Source organism: Daphnia magna, linkage group LG3, assembly GCF_020631705.1.
Source record: "Daphnia magna isolate NIES linkage group LG3, ASM2063170v1.1, whole genome shotgun sequence".
Taxonomy (NCBI): Eukaryota; Metazoa; Arthropoda; class Branchiopoda; order Diplostraca; family Daphniidae; genus Daphnia; species Daphnia magna.
The window spans coordinates 11,888,154-11,905,974 of NC_059184.1; the positions used below are offsets into that span (position 1 = coordinate 11,888,154).

The following is a 17,821-nucleotide window of genomic DNA, read 5'->3' on the forward strand; positions in this document are numbered from 1 at the left end:
TTTTTATCAATTTTAATATAGATTAAAGAATCTTCATCATTCTTTCTAAAATATAACGATCATTGTGGGAATCGTGCCTGATACTTTAAGTTTTGTACTGATTTTGTAGGGAGGATGGGACCAATTGAAAAGCGGGGTCAATTGAAACAAAAATCTAGCTCTTGTCGTCTGACAAAATTTTTGAAAAATGAGTTAAAGAATAAATAATTTCCTACACAATTACATACTTTTTTGCTGAATTAAATCAGTACTTTAGTCTGGGGGACCAAAAATACATGAAGTGTTTCATTTGAACCCATTCTACCCTACACTAATTTTTCCGTTGCTATCAATCAATTGCCAAAAAATACAAAAACTACAAAAAATAATTATGAGTTTGTGAATGAAAATTACGAAGAGATTTTCCATTGCTTTGCTAACAAACATATGGTTATATTCAATGAAAAAGAGTTGAAGTGATTTTGATTTTGATTTCGAAATCGATTTAAATAGCAATTTAAATCAATTTTTTCATGAGTTTATTTATGATTTAAATGACGATTTAAATCAGTTCTAGAAAATTATTTCATTTGATTTAAGATTTAGATTTTAGCTATTATGGTGAAATGATTTGATTTTGATTTAAATCCTTTTATCATTTGATTTTGACAACACTGCGTTTTACAGTTCGAACTTCCGTCTCCACTCGTCGCGTTCATAGAGGAATCGACATAATAAAACAAAGATTTCATAATTTTTTTTAGATTTTCTAAAAAACATTTTAGATGAAAAATATGTGAAAACATTAACTGTAGCTCAAATAATTGGAAACTGCCAAAAACGTTAATGTTCAACAACTATTTTTTTTTATGAAATGGGAAAAATTTGTTTCTGAGTTGTCATGCCTATGTTACAATCTAAAAGCAAAAAGAAACAAATTGTGTAAACTCGAATCATTCATTCACATAAAATGCACCTTAGTAGGGAACTGAAGCTTTTGTTGGCCATAGGTTCAACAATGGTTGCCATTGGATGTATAGTGGGTTTAATCTGTATGGCGTTGGCCATGTACCAGTGTCCTGAAGGGTATTCTCCCAGCCTACTAACACAGAGACCAACAACAGTTGGAGGAGCTATCTTTAATTGTATGCCATTTCTAGATGGACACAACGAGACGTAAGGCATGTGAACAGGCAGCCCCATCTCTTAACACTTCTTCGTAGAATGGTGACCTCTATTGGTCCGAAATAAGCCACTCCGGTGTGGGTTAATGCGGGATAGCCTATCTTCAGACGGAAACTTGGCAAGTTCGCGATCGATTGCTTTGGCCCAACCTTGCCATTTTGCGTTAAATGCCCAACCTGTTTTTAACGACATCGAAGATGTCTTAGAGACACCAGAGGAGCTATCTCACAAGGCCGGACCAGAAACATGCACACCAAAGCCACCAGAAAATACCAGAGAAAACAAGACAGACGTTGCCAATGATGCTCCAAACCAAGACGCCACCAAAATAAAAGAAAAAAGATGGTGGAAATTAAGTTCATCCAAAAAGGTGGAAGTTAAACCTGTTTTTAACGACACCAAAGATGGCTTAGAGACACCAGAGGAGCTATCTCACAAGGCCGGACCAGAAACATGCACATCAAAGCCACCAGAAAAAACCAGAGAAAACGGAAACAACAACCCAGATGCTGTCGCTGATATTGAAAATGAAAAGCCTACTAGAACGGAGGGAAAAAAGTGGTGGTTTATTTTGTCATCCAAAACCAAGAAAACGAAAACTATTTCTGGCGATACCAGACAGCAGCGAGATGGACAGAAGAAGAAAAAATGGTGGAAAATTTTTTCATCCAAACCAAGAAAACGAAAACTATTTCTGACGATACCAGACATCAGCGAGATGTACAGAAGAAGAAAAAATGGTGGAAGCCCACCAAGATCATTAAACACCGGACTACTTCTCGTAATGATGAAAATCTAGATATGAACGACCCAAAATTACCAGCACCAGAAGTGATTATGGATACGGTGATGGCTAGTCCAACGATTGTTGAACAAAACAAACTTTTAACAAAGCATTTGGAGAGTGCAAACAACAGTGCGTCATTAAAACTTGAAAACCTGAATGGAAATCTGTCTGAGACAAAAGTTGATAGGGAGTTTCAAGAGCCACCAGCCAACCCCAACTACCGATACGACCCATACCCAAACCTATTACACCTATATCCATACCAAATACGATTGAAGATCAATGGATTACCAGTGGACATGTTCGTTGATTCCGGCGCTCATGAATCATTTATTAGCAAGCGTAGTTGGACGATGATGGGAAAACCAAAACTAGAGCGTCGCAAAAACTTTTACGTGGGATTTCTCCTTGAAAGCAGTGTCATGAGGTTTAAGGGACAATTTATTGCTGACGTACAGTACGGCAAAAACACGTTTAAACTACCGCTGCTGGTGACAAGAGGCTCGAATTCATATTACAAATCTCAAAGTTATTTTTGTAATATGCCTATCCTAGGACGAAAATGGCTGTGTTCGATAAACTTCGATTGGAATAGATATTTCAATCCGGAAAGTACATATCTCCGAGAAGAAACTGAAGCTCAAAGGAAATTGACTCAGGAATTGAAATCGTCTTGTAATAGCCAATCATATCGGATCAACGTTAGTATGAATAGTGCACCAATCCAGATGGAAGTAAACAGTTGGTATATGCGATCTTATATCAGTCAAGATGTATGGGAAAAATTAGGAAAGCCTAAGCTACTATCCCACATAAAATTTTACAAATCCAGCGAAGGAGAATGTCTAGTTGACGTCAAGTATTCTGGTCATAGGCGACTCTTACCAGTGGTTGTACTAGAGCGAAATAAGCACTACAATTCTATTGCGGTAATTGGAGTTGATTGGTTTCAAGCTTTACCCCTCGATTTAAATTCCATCTTTGGAACGATTCAGTACTGCAAAACACGAAGTGATATTCGGCAAGCAAAGAAACGAAAAGTTAATAAAAAAACCCCTTTTCCAGATCCAAAAGAAAGGTGTCAAATATGTGAACATATTTGGGATCCTATACTCATTCCAGAGGATAAACTTGACAGAAAAGAGAATGTTCCCGCAATGTTAAATGTTAATCAAACAGAAGCCGTTATCTTAAAAAAAAGACCATCTTTCGTATTAAAGATTAATGGAGTAGACCTCCTCATGGAAATGCATTCTGGTATTCACCATTCATTTGTAACCAGAGATGAATGGAAGGAATTGGGGAAACCTAGCTTGGAGCCTATCAAATTCGATGTGATAGGCCCCTTTAGTAGCCATACAATCATGCTAATGGGCAAATTTATGGCTGATGTACAATACGGCCAATGGATGTCTCGTTTGCCACTGGTAGTAGCAAACGTTTCGAAATATGAATGCCCAAATGTCATGGGGTGATGCTGGCTCTCTAGTCTAAACGTGGACTGGAACAAGGTTATAAATCCAGTCAGTGTAGATTTTTGAGAAGAAACTGAAAGTATGAAGAAGTTAGCATTGGAATCAAAAACGTCATGCAACAGTCCAAATTTTACCATCAAAGTAAATGTGGAAGGTGTGGGCATAGAAATGATTGTAGATAGTGGCACCAAAATATCTGCTATCGGTCGGAGTGTATGGAAAGCTTTAGGAAAACCAAAGCTAGAAAAAATTAAATTGGTTTATATCACTCCCAACGGACGAAAAACAGGGGTGAAAGGAAAATGCTTTGTCAACGTGGAGTATTCCGGCCAAAAATGCGTCCTGCCACTGAACGTACTTCCTCGTAGGAAGTGTACCGATTCCATCGCAATAATTGGGGTCAATTGGTTTCACTTATTACGAATTTACTTTAATTCTCTGTTTGAATCGATTCGATATTGCAAACGAGAAACTGATGAGCAAACAAAGAATGCAAAAAGGTCCCACAAATACACAGAAGACAGTCAGTGTCTAATTTGTAGACAAGTTTGGGATTCCGTTGCGGCATTTTTTTGTAGTATCTCTCAGGATTTACCAAGCTCTTTCCTCGTCTCTACTGATGGGCTTCACGACGTTTGGCTTCGTTCCGAAGGTGTCGAACTCGATGAAGTGTTGCAGCAAGTTGTCACACCGGTCTTCGGATAAGCTAAGATGAAAACAACTCCGACCTGTTTCATCGGATCTTGCCGGTGAAAATTAATATTACCTATCAAATAATAATAATTCTTACTTCTGTTCTAATGTAAAATTTGTTTCGTGGTTCTAAAAGAAATGAAATACAGCAATTTTTTTTCACAAAAAAAGTTTATTCTTTTTGAACATATATATAGATTTTTAAAATCCAAACACAAATACACAAACTTTAAAACCAAATCAAAAGAAAAAAAAAACAATAAACGTAAATAATGACAATATAGCTAAACAATCAAACAAAATTGGAACGCCCGCCACGGAGACTATGTTGAACGAAAACGAATCGGAATAAGCCGTACGCAGAGTGATCGGAAACAATTCCGTTCCCCACCACTTGGAGGATCTGTTTATGACCGACAATCTAAACGGATCTGTTTCCGTGGACAGATGAAGACTGTGTTGTTTGCCAAGCTGGAAAAAACTTTAGGGCTCCTTTAAGGATCGCGTTCTTTGCGCTAAAGCTGCCTTTTTCATCAGCGCTGCAAACGAAGTGGAGCCTTTTTTGTGCCGTTTTCAATCACAGAAGCCACTAGCTCCATCCATCTACAATGAAGTTGGAAAAATACTCAGAAACATATTAAAAAGAATTCTGAAACCTGATAGCTGGAAAACTTGTCATCTGAAGAACTAACGCGCCTTAATTGGAAATTACCGGAGTAATCGCGAAGCGATCACGAAGGGTAATTTTTTAATCGGAAAAAATTCCGTTCCCCACCACTTGGAGGATCCGTTTATAACCGACAATCTAAACGGATCTGTTTCCGTGGACAGATGAAGACTGTGTTGTTTGCAAAGCTGGAAAAAACTTTAGGGCTCCTTTAAGGATCGCTTTCTTCGCGCTAAAGCTGCCTTTTTCATCAGCGCTGCAAACGAAGTGGATCCTTTTTTGCGCCGTTTTCAATCACAGAAGCCACTAGCTCCATCCATCTACAATGAAGTTGGAAAAATACTCGGAACATATTAAAAAAAATTCTGAAACCTGATAGCTGGAAAAATTGTCATCTGAAGAACTAATGCGCCTTAATTGGAAATTACTGGAGTGATCGCGAAGCGATCACGAAGGGTAATTTTTTAATCGGAAAAAATTCCGTTCCCCACCACTTGGAGGATCCGTTTATAACCGACAATCTAAACGGATCTGTTTCCGTGGACAGACGAAGACTGTGTTGTTTGCCAAGCTGGAAAAAACTTCAGGGCTCCTTTAAGGATCGCTTTCTTCGCGCTAAAGCTGCCTTTTTCATCAGCGCCGCAAACGAAGTGGAGCTTTTTTTGCGCCGTTTTCAATCACAGAAGCCACTAGCTCCATCCATCTACAATGAAGTTGGAAAAATACTCGGAACATATTAAAAAGAATTCTGAAACCTGATAGCTGGAAAACTTGTCATCTGAAGAACTAACGTGCCTTAATTGGAAATTACCGGAGTGATCGCGAAGCGATTCTTTTAGCCTTTAAAAGATTTTGAAGGCCACCTTGCCCTCTTCCCCCGTACAACGCCCCTTCTCTCTCAGACTTATTTTTCTTGGGGAAAACATCGCAAGACGGGTTACAACATATAAACAAACATTGTAATAAAATGGAACATAAACAGATGGGCATAAAAAACTGGCCGGCATTGCCAGAAAAAGCCGCTTCTTATGAACAAAGGTAAAGTTTGGCATATGGTGCCTTCATGAAACAGGGGAACAAAAATTGATTGGAGATATTATTCTTCATTCCGTTTGGCTGGCTCCTCAACCCCTCTTCGACTGTCTCTCCGGTTCGATCCTGACCGTGGCGACAAATACGCAACATTTAGGAAAAAAATATGTGAGGGTTTGAATGAGACGGGAGGATTTAGGGATGGGTTAGAAGACCCTTAAGGTCTCTCTCATTCTTCCTCATACAATTTAAATTACCCTTCGTGATCGCTTCGCGATCACTCCGGTAATTTCAATTGTATAGCGGAACCCATTCCGCTCTAGCCTAAGGGTGATTTTAAAGATTACGCGTCGTTTAAGACCGATGTTGCAAATGTTGCGTCGACTCCTCGATTTTAATACCGACTAAATGTCGTTTGGCTGGCCCAATGGCCGGCCTGTAATATCACATCTATATGAAGTCCCCGCGTGACGGCCAACGAGGATGCCGCACTTCAAGTCGAATGAGCGCTAAATATCGTTGTGTCGATCCCCGCCGATTTCACAAAGTTTTTAATCCAAGGGCCAACTGTATTGCCCGTTAAGCCTCGCTTATACTAGTGGTTTTTTTAAGCTTTTAAGCTTTTAATTTTAAGAAGTTAAGGTATTATTATAAGATATTATATATGTAATGTTATTTATTATAAGATATTATTTAAGTATATTATATTATTAAAAGATTAAGGAACTAAAAGCTTAAGAAAAACCTCTAGTGTAAGCGAGGCTTTACTGGCCCGAAGGTCTAAATGGTAGTAGTAAAGAGCATTCCATCAATATTTTTTGGCCGGCTGGTACTTGTACGGTCAATGTAAGACCGTAAAGTCGCTACTGGGCCCACGTCCGAGTCCGGGCAGGTGGCCAGCGAAAATGACTGCAAGGGCCCGTTTCACTGCGCTTTTCGGGGTTTTGATAGGGCGAATTTAACCGAATTTTCTGAAAATTTTACTGATGAAAACGGAATGGAGGCCAGCTCCGACACTCTAAGCAGAGTAGCTAAGGCCAACAAGGTAGCCAACTTTCCTACCAGCGCGGCTATTGGGAGTGCGCAGTTATCGCCCACGGAGGTATTAAAATCAAAAACACGCGTAGGGTCCCATGTTACCTGTACTTGGGATTGGGTTGGTTACGGTTATGGCACCCTTTTAATAATTTGATGATAAGCAGGGGCTGCCCAATTGGGCACTCGTCGATTGGTTGTAGGGTAACGGAAAGCATGGACCGGTGAATATTGATCAAGCTGTACGATTTGCAGGTCGTTTGCAAATGGGCCAGATAATCTGAAATTGAATTTACATTGCTAGAAAGGGGATTTTTATCCCGCAAAACACACAAATCGCACCAACTGTTCCATGCCGATTCATACGCTGCGTTGGTGTTGGCGCGGCCTCCTTCCAAGAGAAGCTCGATAGCTGGCTCCGAAAACCCTTGCTGGCTGTGGGAACTCCGGAGAGTCTTCAAGCGGCCAGCTTGAGCGCACCTGATTGGAGTAATGGGTGAGGTGTGCCGTGTACCGACGTTACGAGGCTCTCCGATGGTAACATTAGGCGAGGGATATCGCAAGCGTGTTCCAGTAGCACCGGAAACCACGGTTGGCCTTGCTGAATTGGACAAATTAAAACGATTGTCGCTTTCTCCCACCACAGCTTTTCAATACATCATCTACAAATTAATGAAAAGGGGGGAAACGCATAGCCTTTAACTCGATCCCAGCTATCTGAAAACGTGTTTACGGCCATTGCACCGGGTTGTGGCTTCCATGACACAAATTTCGACAATTGGGCGTTCCACGGAGCGGTAAATAAATCTGTGTTTATATCCCAAACCTTCCGGATTTCGATAAAAGCCGAAGGGCTCAGCCGCCAATCGCTGGCGTCAGCTTCCGCACTGGATTCTCGATCGGCGACAACATTCAGCTCGCCCGCCAGATGTACTGCCTCTAGTGAGATGTTGTGCATCTCGCACCAGTCCATCATAGTTTTAGCCGTGGCCGTAAGAGCTCTTGATCTGGTGCCACCGCATTTGTTTACGTAACTAACTGCGGTTGAATTATTCAAAAAGATGCTGATCGCTACGTTGCTGGAATTTGCCCCGAAGGCCTGAATCGCGAATAAACCTCCTAGTAACTCAAGCTCGTTTATGTGCTTCTCTCTGTCGCTTAGTGTCCAAGGGCCCCGTGTAGTGACACCGTTGCATGCGGCCCCCCATCCTGATAACGACGCATCAGAGAAAATTTCTATGTCCGCATCCCTCGGGAAAAACGTTTTGCCGCTACATTTTTCGATGTTGGCTATCCACCACTTGAGATCCAGTTGGGCGCAGGGGGATAGCCGCACCTTAGTGTTGAACTCGGAGTTGGCCCGTTGCGCGTTTGAAATATAAAATCGCTGTAGGCTACGGTAGTGCGATTGAGCGAAGGGTATCGCCGGTATAGCCCAGCAAAAATTTCCTTGGATGGAAGCTAGCGTCCGCAACGATACCGTTCCCTCGGCTAGGGCCAACTCGCACATTTTCTTTACTGCTTCTGCCTTTGATGTGGGTAACGCGAATGATAAGTCTATCGAACTGACGACGAGTCCCAAATATTCTATCACCTGAGAGGGAGTAAAAATGGACTTCTCTTGATTAATTATGAACCCCAAAGCTTGTAGTAATTCCACCACTACCTTAAGGTCTGCTAGGAGCCCTTCTGCTGAACCGTTCAGGATCAAAATATCATCGAGATAAATAATTATCCGGATGGCTCACCTACGCAGAAACGCCATGACTACCTTCAAGATTTTAGTAAAGACTCTTGGAGCCGAAGAAAGTCCGAACGGCATACATTTAAATTCGAATATGCACGTCCTCCACCTAAACCGTAAAAATTTTTAATGAGAATGAAGGATCTCAACTGTAAAGTAGGCATCTTGCAGGTCTACTTTGACCATCCAATCACCTTCCCTGATTAAAAAATGGACCGAGTCAAGTTTCTCCATTTTAAAATGCTGATATTTAATGAAACGATTGAGCGGTTTCAAATTAACTATCGGTCGAAATTTTCCCGCCTGCTTTTTCTTAATGCAGAAAAACGAGCACACGAAGCCGTCGGAGCCGTCCATGACCTCAGTTATCGCTTGTTTGGATAAAAGTTCGTTAACTTGTTTGTCACAAATGGCCGTCATCTCTTCTGACATAGTAATTTCAGACGGGAGAAATTTTTGAACAGGCTCGGCAGTAAACTCTAGACGCAAACCTTCGCTAACTGTCTTAAGGACCCAAAGATCATCCGTAACCGACGTCCAATGGGAAGAAAAATTCTTTAGTCTTGACGCGACGCCCATCGGAGTCGTACTTCCCCCGTAAAGACTGGAATGAAACATACTCGCTGGTTTACTGACTGATTTGGAACGGGGTTTAGAGTGATCTTTGCGAGACGCCAAAGGATCAGGATTTAAATAAACATACCTTCGGCCCCCTTGCAGCCACGTATTGTGGCGTTGACTTCTGCTTCTGCCGCTCCTTCTGCCCCGGCCACCTCTTCCGCCTCGGCTGACTTGAATGCCGTCGAAACGTGGGGTCTGGTGAAACGATGCGACCGTCTGCTCTGGGGGAAAACGAAACCGCCTCGGATTCTGAGCTTTGGGTTCAATAGCGGCTGCAGCTGCTGCCGCTACTCTAGCTGCTTGAGCCAGAGTATTGTCCTGACTAGCGTCCGTCAACATTGCCTGCAGATATTTTTCTGTGAAGAGGAAGGAACGCGCCTCCTTTCCGCTTTCAAACGCATCCGGATCACGCAACAAATATTCCGATGCGGGTTCGGCGAACGCTATTACGGTGCTGTGACGCTTTCGTGTGATATGAAAAAATTCACGGGGTCATTGCTGAAGCGCGGCCTGTACTGATCTTTTCGCTGCGTCACTACCTGGCAAAGAACTTAAACGAGAATAGAGATCGATCAGGCTTTAATCAAAGAGTCTTCCGTCGCATTAATTGTTTTAAGGAGACCTTTGTCGGGTCTCAACTTCGCCCGCTGGCCGATCCATCCGTCCAGTATAGGTGGTTTGATCGCAAATTCTGGGTCCACATACTCAAGCGGAAATTCTTTCGATATTGCCTTGGAGGCCTCAGTCGAAATACCGTTTGTCATCCAGCATGAAATCTCACCGGAGATGGCTTTCGAGACGGCCAGAGGCTGAGCGACCGAATTGCCTGGCAGACTTAGACCTCCTACAAGTGGTGTCGGAATTGTGTCGTCGGCCGATTCCGCAGCTTCTACTACTTCACTATCTTCCGGCCTTGAACTAACGGATGCGCGAAAATGCAATGGGCGTCGTATCTCTTCTGGTTCAGTGTCAGCTAAATCGACGACGTTCACACGTTTTTGAAGTGGGGATTTTCTGGCACTCATGACACGAGGCGTTCCAGGTACGAAAGAGTGCTCATCTAAATTAAAACTTTCGTTCGGTTGGGGCCCTTCGGCGTATTCTAATCGCACACCGTTTTCGTCGCAACAAAACCCTCCTGAATCGTAAGGGCGGCCCTCCTCAGTATCGTAGTAGAAACCGTCTTCACCAAAACGATAAGAGAATCCTTCGTCGTCGTAGCAAATCCCATCGTATCTATACAGATAAAAACCGTCCTCGCCGCAACGGTACTCACGTGCCTCGCCCTGGTCATCGCGCATTGCGGACGACTGCCAGGATCACCTGCGATCGTTTGCTTTGCCAAAATGTCTTTCCCAATCGCCACGACCGTCACGTTCAAAAAATTGGTCGAACCGGTCGTAAGATCGGTTGTTGTGGAAATCTGAGTTAAATTCCGAAGCAAAACCTTCGTGCTCGGAATATCCACAATCTCTGTTAGCCCACTGCGGCACGTAACGTGGCGAAGCAATCGGCGATCTATCTCTCTCGTGGAGTCTAGGATGTCCACGATGTGAGTCGATTCGAAATTGACGCTCACGGACTCTCTATCGATCGACGTTCCGCTGCTCGAAGCCACCGGCACGTGGATCGAAAACCCGACAGTAAAAAAATTTACTCGGCGGTGGTCGGTTTCTACTGATCCTTGACATTATGTCTGAGCGTTGTTTCCTAAGCGAAATCAAAAATTAGTCTGAGATAAAAGAGGCGTTGTACGGGGGAAGAGGGCAAGGTGGCCTTCAAAATCTTTAAAAGGCTAAAATAAATGAGTCTACACCCTTAGGGTAGAGCGGAATGGGTTCCGCTATACAATTTAGATGATTCAGAAATTTGTCTGCCTCCCAAACGTGTTGCCATCGGAATGGCTACGTTTGATCAACTGGAAGCTTTAAAGAAAGCGGAAGCCGGAAAGAAGAAGATTTCTGAGCAAAAAGGACCAAGTTCACCTTTTGCTGATGATAAAAATATAGAAGCATTTCGCATGGACTGTTTGAATTTTCGGAAACGCAGCTGTTGAATCAGGTTTTTCAATCAACAAAAACCTTTTGGTTGAAAATCTCAGTGACCAATCATTAGTAAGTCAAAGGATCGTATATAACAGTATCCAAGAGTGTGGAGGCTCACTTAAGGTCAAAATTTCTCAAGAAATGATTCAAGAAACCCGCCGTTCATCTTCGAGATACAAGATTTTTTGGAAGAAGCCAAAAAGATAAGTAATGATTGTAAGGAGTCTGAGGAAAAAGCGGCAAAAAAAACTTGAATTGTTGCTTGAAAGCGTAACAGAAGAATTGAACGAACTAACTCACCGCGCAGCGGAAGATCATTCCGCATTAAAACGAAGAAAAAGAGAGCTCCAAATAGAGTTAAGAAATTACTGATCAGCCCCCATTTTTTCACAATTTTTTCAACGAAAGTAACCTTTTCAAGAAAAAATATTTATTCCCGTGTTATTTCCCATATTGGTCGCAATCAGTTGTTGGTTGTGATATCCTTTTGAGACAAGAAAGACTAAGTCAGTTCATTAAACCAGGTCGTATGAGTGCAAGCGCTTGTATTGTTTTCAACGTAGTGTTAGAGGGCTCCGGAAACAATTCTGGAAATCGATTAAATTTGGTACTGGAAGTCAGGGAAAACGACTAGAATTTGACCATTCTGCTAAAGTGGCAACTCTGCTTATGGAAAAAGCAATTAAGGACAATATGAAGATGTTTTTAAGATATCCTTCAAGGGATAGTTATGGACAAAGAAATTTAGGACTATATAGAGATGTCTTTAAGATATCCTGCAGGGGACACTTCTAAACAAAGCAATTTAGGACTATAAAGAGATGTATTTAAGATGTCCTGTAGGGGACACTTATGAAGAAAGTAATTAAGGACAATATAAAGATGTCTTTAAGATGTCCTGTAAGGGTTCTTATGGACAACCCACACGGCACAAAGATATCTTTTTTTTTGTGAAACAGATGTAAAGTTGTAAAAAAAAGTTTGTACTTTATATAACTTGCTTATATCTTAAAGTCAGTCTATTGTGTTAAAAAATGTCCGGGCAAATCATATAAAAAGATTTTTAAAAGTACGTTTGTCCCATAGATTTTTTTGTCTAATGTTCATTTTTAAGAATAAACATCATAGCTTTCTTGTACAAATCTTAGCAAAACGTTATCTTAAAGTTTCCTTATTTATAAACATGTTAAGCCACGTTCAGACTACAGCCTTTTTGAGCGTTTTACGTACTACGTATAACGTTTTTACGCTCCGAGTTACGTAGCTGGGAACGGAAGAGTGTTCAGACACAACGCTCTACGTAGTACGTAATACGTAAACTCAAAACGTAGTCAAAACGAAGTCAAAACTGAGCGTACGTAAAAATGAGATTGATCTCATTTTTACATAAGTTTTTGGGACGTTCTACGCACTACGTAGCCAAAATCTATTACGCTTGTCTACATTCTTTTGTTTTTTCAGGTTTTCTCTCCTGTTTATTCATTCTGGGATATGTCAGGTGTAGAATTGTAAATTTAATAATTAATTTTTTTAATTTTAATTTTAAAAATAAATATGGGGCCTACTAAAGTTGCCAAAAAGAATTCCCCTAACAAATTCAAGTCGCCCCCCAAAAAATCACCGATAAAGAAAATCAAAAAGTAAATATTTTGTCATGAAATCTTTTGCAACTATTTTTGTTTATTGCTTATTCTATTTTAGGTCTTCAAGAAATTGGTCAGAAGAAGAACGTTTCGTCCTCAGAACTTTTATCAATAAATATAACAAAGAGCTACAACAGGTACAAAAATCTACAGCAGACGCTAGAATCTCCGCAGAATCTAGCCTACTCTACGTAAATTTGACAGTGTAGTCTGAACAGTCTACGAACACATTTACGTAAATATGGCTCCGTAAAAAACGCAGCGAAATTTACGAAGTACAAACGTAAACTTTTAACGTTATACGTTATACGTTATACGTAGAAAAGAGCTGTAGTCTGAACGATACTTTACTAAGAATACGTACTGTAGATAACCTAACGTTACCTACAAGATATACATGTACTATATATATATACATATATATGTGTATTTTATATAGTATATATTTATGAATTTTATATAGTATACATATATATATATATATATAGATATTATATATATACATATAATGAAAACAAGGTATACATGAATACGATGTTGCATATTTTGTATTAACATACAACAATATCAAAGATAGGCAGTTTTTCCTGGCGGTTACAGCAATAATAAAGACAAACTACATATCTTTGTTTTCCACCAACTTTTTCTGCTTAGCAGCCAAGCGAGTACCTGCCTTCGTGACAAATTCTGCGCTGAGTTTGTTGAGATCACTCAAACAAAACGTTGGCGTAAATTCCACCTTCTTCTTTAATTGCATCTGTAACATTTTTAGAAATATTACATCACATTTGTAACGCCAAACAATACATAAAATATCGATTGGATATACGGATTCATAAATTGATATTTACTATAAATAACCGAAGGGAGCCGGTAGGTTTGCAAGCCTTTAATGTCCTTTGGTTTTTTTCTATTGGTTTTATGCTGTCCTTTCCACGTTAACTGATTCAATAGTTTGTCGGACATAAAGTAACGCCATGCCGTTCTTAAAACTTTCCCCAGATCATTTCCCCCCAATGATCGGATTATGCGGATCTAAAAACAAATTTGAAAATTAAGTAAAACAATTGTATAATGTAAAACTTACCGTGCGATGGAATCACTTTAGCGTTGTAGCGTGGCCACCACGTGCTGAAAACTTCCTCCCTTTCAGCGCGGTTTTGTGCATCTTTTATGGGCCAGGCACATTTATTGTCGCTAAACTGGTACCAATGCACAGGCACAACAACAATTTCGTTAGATTCAATAATTTTTACCACAAAAAACATCATTTTTCACTCGAAATATTTTGTTAACCTATCCTTTTGCATGAGGTAAAAGCATGCCACTGACGCAAGAAAAATTACAATTGAGAAATTAGGTTACCACAACTCTTTTTTTGTAACAAAGACAAATACAGAGTTGCGACAATACTTTATAACGCATTTGATTTAAAGGGCGTGAAATAGATAACAACAGCAAAAAAATTATATAAATAAGTAAGACTTAAAGTAAATAAGTATTTTAATAACATAATTGCGTTTCATTTATTATAAATATATAATAATATACATATCTACATATATATACAGTCATGCTTGCAAGTTTCTTTAGCAGGCAAATGGGTCTATATCCTTTCATTTTGTTTGGACGGAAGGGATACTATGGTGCCTACCATACCCTCGTTTTCTTTCCATTCTTCTCTTCCTCTACCTTTCAGTCAATTTTCCTACTTTTAATTTTGCACTTTTTTCGCGGGTTGCAAAGAAAGAGAAATAGGAATAGCATAAAGGGGTATGGTAGGCACCAAAGTATCCCCTCCATCAAAAAGATATAGAAGGATATAGACCGATTAGCCTGCTAAAGAAACTTCCAAGCATGACTGTATATATATCATGTAATATAATATAATATATAATAATATGATAATAATATGATAATTTTGAGGTCATCCTTTTTACATCTTATTTTTAGGTGGATAGTGTTGACCAGATTTTCTTCCAGTAAAGACAACCTATTTAAAGCAGTTGATATTATGTAAAAAAGATGTCACCTGAAAACAACTTTTTTACAGAGCTTAAAATGTTGGCAAAAGGTACTCTTATTAATGTTATTTTTAAGACAACTTTTTTAAAGCTAAAGATGTCATGCTAAAAAGTTCTCATATCGTTGATGCCTTATTGACATCTTATTTATGGCATAGTTATCATTGCCATTTCTTTAGCCATGTCGTTTACATCCTAAAAGATATAATTTCATATATATAGTACGACTTTACATCGTTATCACAAAAAAAAGATATCTTTGTGCCGTGTCGGAAAGTAATTTATGACTATATGAAGATGTCTTTAAGATGTCCTGTAAGGGAGACTTATTGAAAAGGCAATTTAGGACTATATAGAGATGTCTTTAAGATGTCCTCTAAGGGATAGTTATGGACAAAGCAATTTATGACAATATAGAGATGTCTTTAAGATGTCCTGTAGGGGATAATTACGGAAAAAGCAATAAAGGACAATATGAAGATGTTTTTAAGATATCTTTCAAGGGATAGTTATGGACAAAGCAATTTAGGACTATATAGAGATGTCTTTAAGATATCCTGCAGGGAAAACTTATGAACAAAGCCATTTAGGACTATAAAGAGATGTATTTAAGATGTCCTGTAGGGGACACTTATGGAAAAAGGATTTAAGGACCATATAAAGGTGTTTTAAAGATGATCTGTATGGGTTGCTTATGGACAAAGCAATTTATGTCTATAGGAAGATGTCTTTAAGATGTCCTGTAATGGATACTTATGGACAAAGCAATTTAGGACTCTATAGAGATGTCTTTAAGATGTCTTCTAAGGGATAATTATGGACAAAACAATTTAGGACTATATAGAGATGTCTTGAAGATGTCCTGTAGGGGATACTTATGGAGAAAGCAATTAAGGACAATATGAAGATGTTTTTAAGATGTCCTTTAAGAGATAGTTACGGACAAAGCAATTTAGGGCTATATAGAGATGTCTTTAAGATGTCCTGCAGGGGACACTTATGGACAAAGCAATTAAGGACAATATAAAGATGTCTTTAAGAAGAGATGTCCTTAAGATTAAAAAATATCTTTAAGGAATCAAACAGACGATCTTAAGTTGTCCTCAAACTGTCTTGATAGACGTCTTAAATATAGTACTATTCCCGGACATTTGGACGAAACGAAGGAGTCTAAAACATTATTTTGAAGACATCCTTAGGACATCCCCACTCGGGACATCCGGACATCCTTGGATGTCATAAAGATAACCCGTTGCTATGTGGGACGTATTTCACAAGGGGAAAAAGTCGGCAATCACTTACACCAACCAGCATGCCAGGAATGCTAAATACAAAACCCCACTGGCGCTCCAGCAGGTGATGAACAGGTTGCAATAGCACAACCAGCAGTCTTGCCCCTGTAATTTGCTTTTATGGAATCGTAGCAGAAAGTGTATTTAATATGAGAATCTTAGCTACGTGTTGAGATGGAGTTCTGAAACATGATGCATTGCTATTAAATATGCCACATCTGTTTCCCCGACCTGTTCCTCGTTATCACTATTACTTCCGCATTCGCTCCCTTCCACCTCATCGTTACTTATTTCTTCCTGGTCGACATAATCGTAATAGGAGCTTTCGCCATCAGTTTTATTATGAATAAAGTTGATCAATCGACACCCTTTTACAATAACGCAGCTCATTTTTCCTTACAAACAATGTAGACAATACCGTTTAAAATTAAAGTTGTTCTGCTGTGTCTGCAGCGTCTTATGGAGAACCAGCTCCTTCACGTTAAAAAATAAGCTTCAGTAACTATAATTTAGATTTATCCCCTTTTCTTTGCTACAGTGGGTATGTTATTCATTTCTTCATTTCCAAAATTTTTTTCTATCCCCAATTCCTTTGTAGCAGACAAAATTCTTGCAGGAAACAAAAATTTTTTGCTAGAAGAGACGAGACAATTAAAAACAACAATAAAATAAAAATAAAATAGATAGAATTAGGGCTAGAAAAAAGTTTGGGAAATGAAGAAATGAATAGCGTACCCACTGTGATAAAGTCCTCTCAAGTGAATGCATTTCCTTGGTCCAAGATGATTCTATTCATGAACCCATGTTAGCAAATTAATTAATTATTTGGTTGAGAATAAACACAACACCCTTTGTTTTGACTTCAGGACATGGAACAGCGATTACTTATTTGCTTAGGAAGGCCATTATAACTTATGCATTTTGTTTTTTATTTCTTTCGATGACACATGTGATTTTACTGATTTCCAGGAAGCTTTACACTAGTAGCATTCTGCAAATTTTTTATACGTATTGGTGATTCCCATGTGGCTGGTTAAGAGATCGTCGTGACAGGTGCTCAGTACTTACTAGCATTCTGCCGTCATAGGGATATCCCAGCTACGTCCTTTTGAACCAAATGGGTTATCCCATCCGACGTATAATGAAGGTCACAGGGACATCCTAATGTCCGATTTTTTAGACTTTCTTTAGACCATCCATTGGACGTCCTGAAACGGACGTCCATTGGATATCCTTCATTATACATGCAATGAAAAACCACAAAAAAGAAAAGCTTACCCCTGGGATCAAACCCTACTTCTCTCTTATTTTCTATTCGGAATCAGCTGCTTTAGCAACTCGGCTATTCTGACGATCACTTCGAACTCAGATATCTGATAATAATAACTTGTTTAGATAATGATGATTTTTTTTATTGTATTATTTTTTTAGCTAATCTTAAAATTTAATCTTTATTCAAATGAAAGCTAAGTCACTTTAGCTATTAAACAAAGTAACTTTTTTATGTGACTATGTATAATCCCAATACTACATTCTACTATACTATTCAGTTCAGTTAACTTTATTTCACCCTTATCCACTTAAAAACCCTGTTTTGCC

General features: G+C 39.4%; 2 pseudogenes; both read right to left on the reverse strand.

Annotated features, from left to right (window-relative positions):
- Positions 1-7,145: 7,145 nt before the first annotated feature.
- On the reverse strand, positions 7,146-10,519 carry LOC123470702 (annotated as a pseudogene).
- Positions 10,520-13,522: 3,003 nt separating this feature from the next.
- On the reverse strand, positions 13,523-14,219 carry LOC123470703 (annotated as a pseudogene).
- Between the last annotated feature and the right edge of the window lie 3,602 nt (positions 14,220-17,821).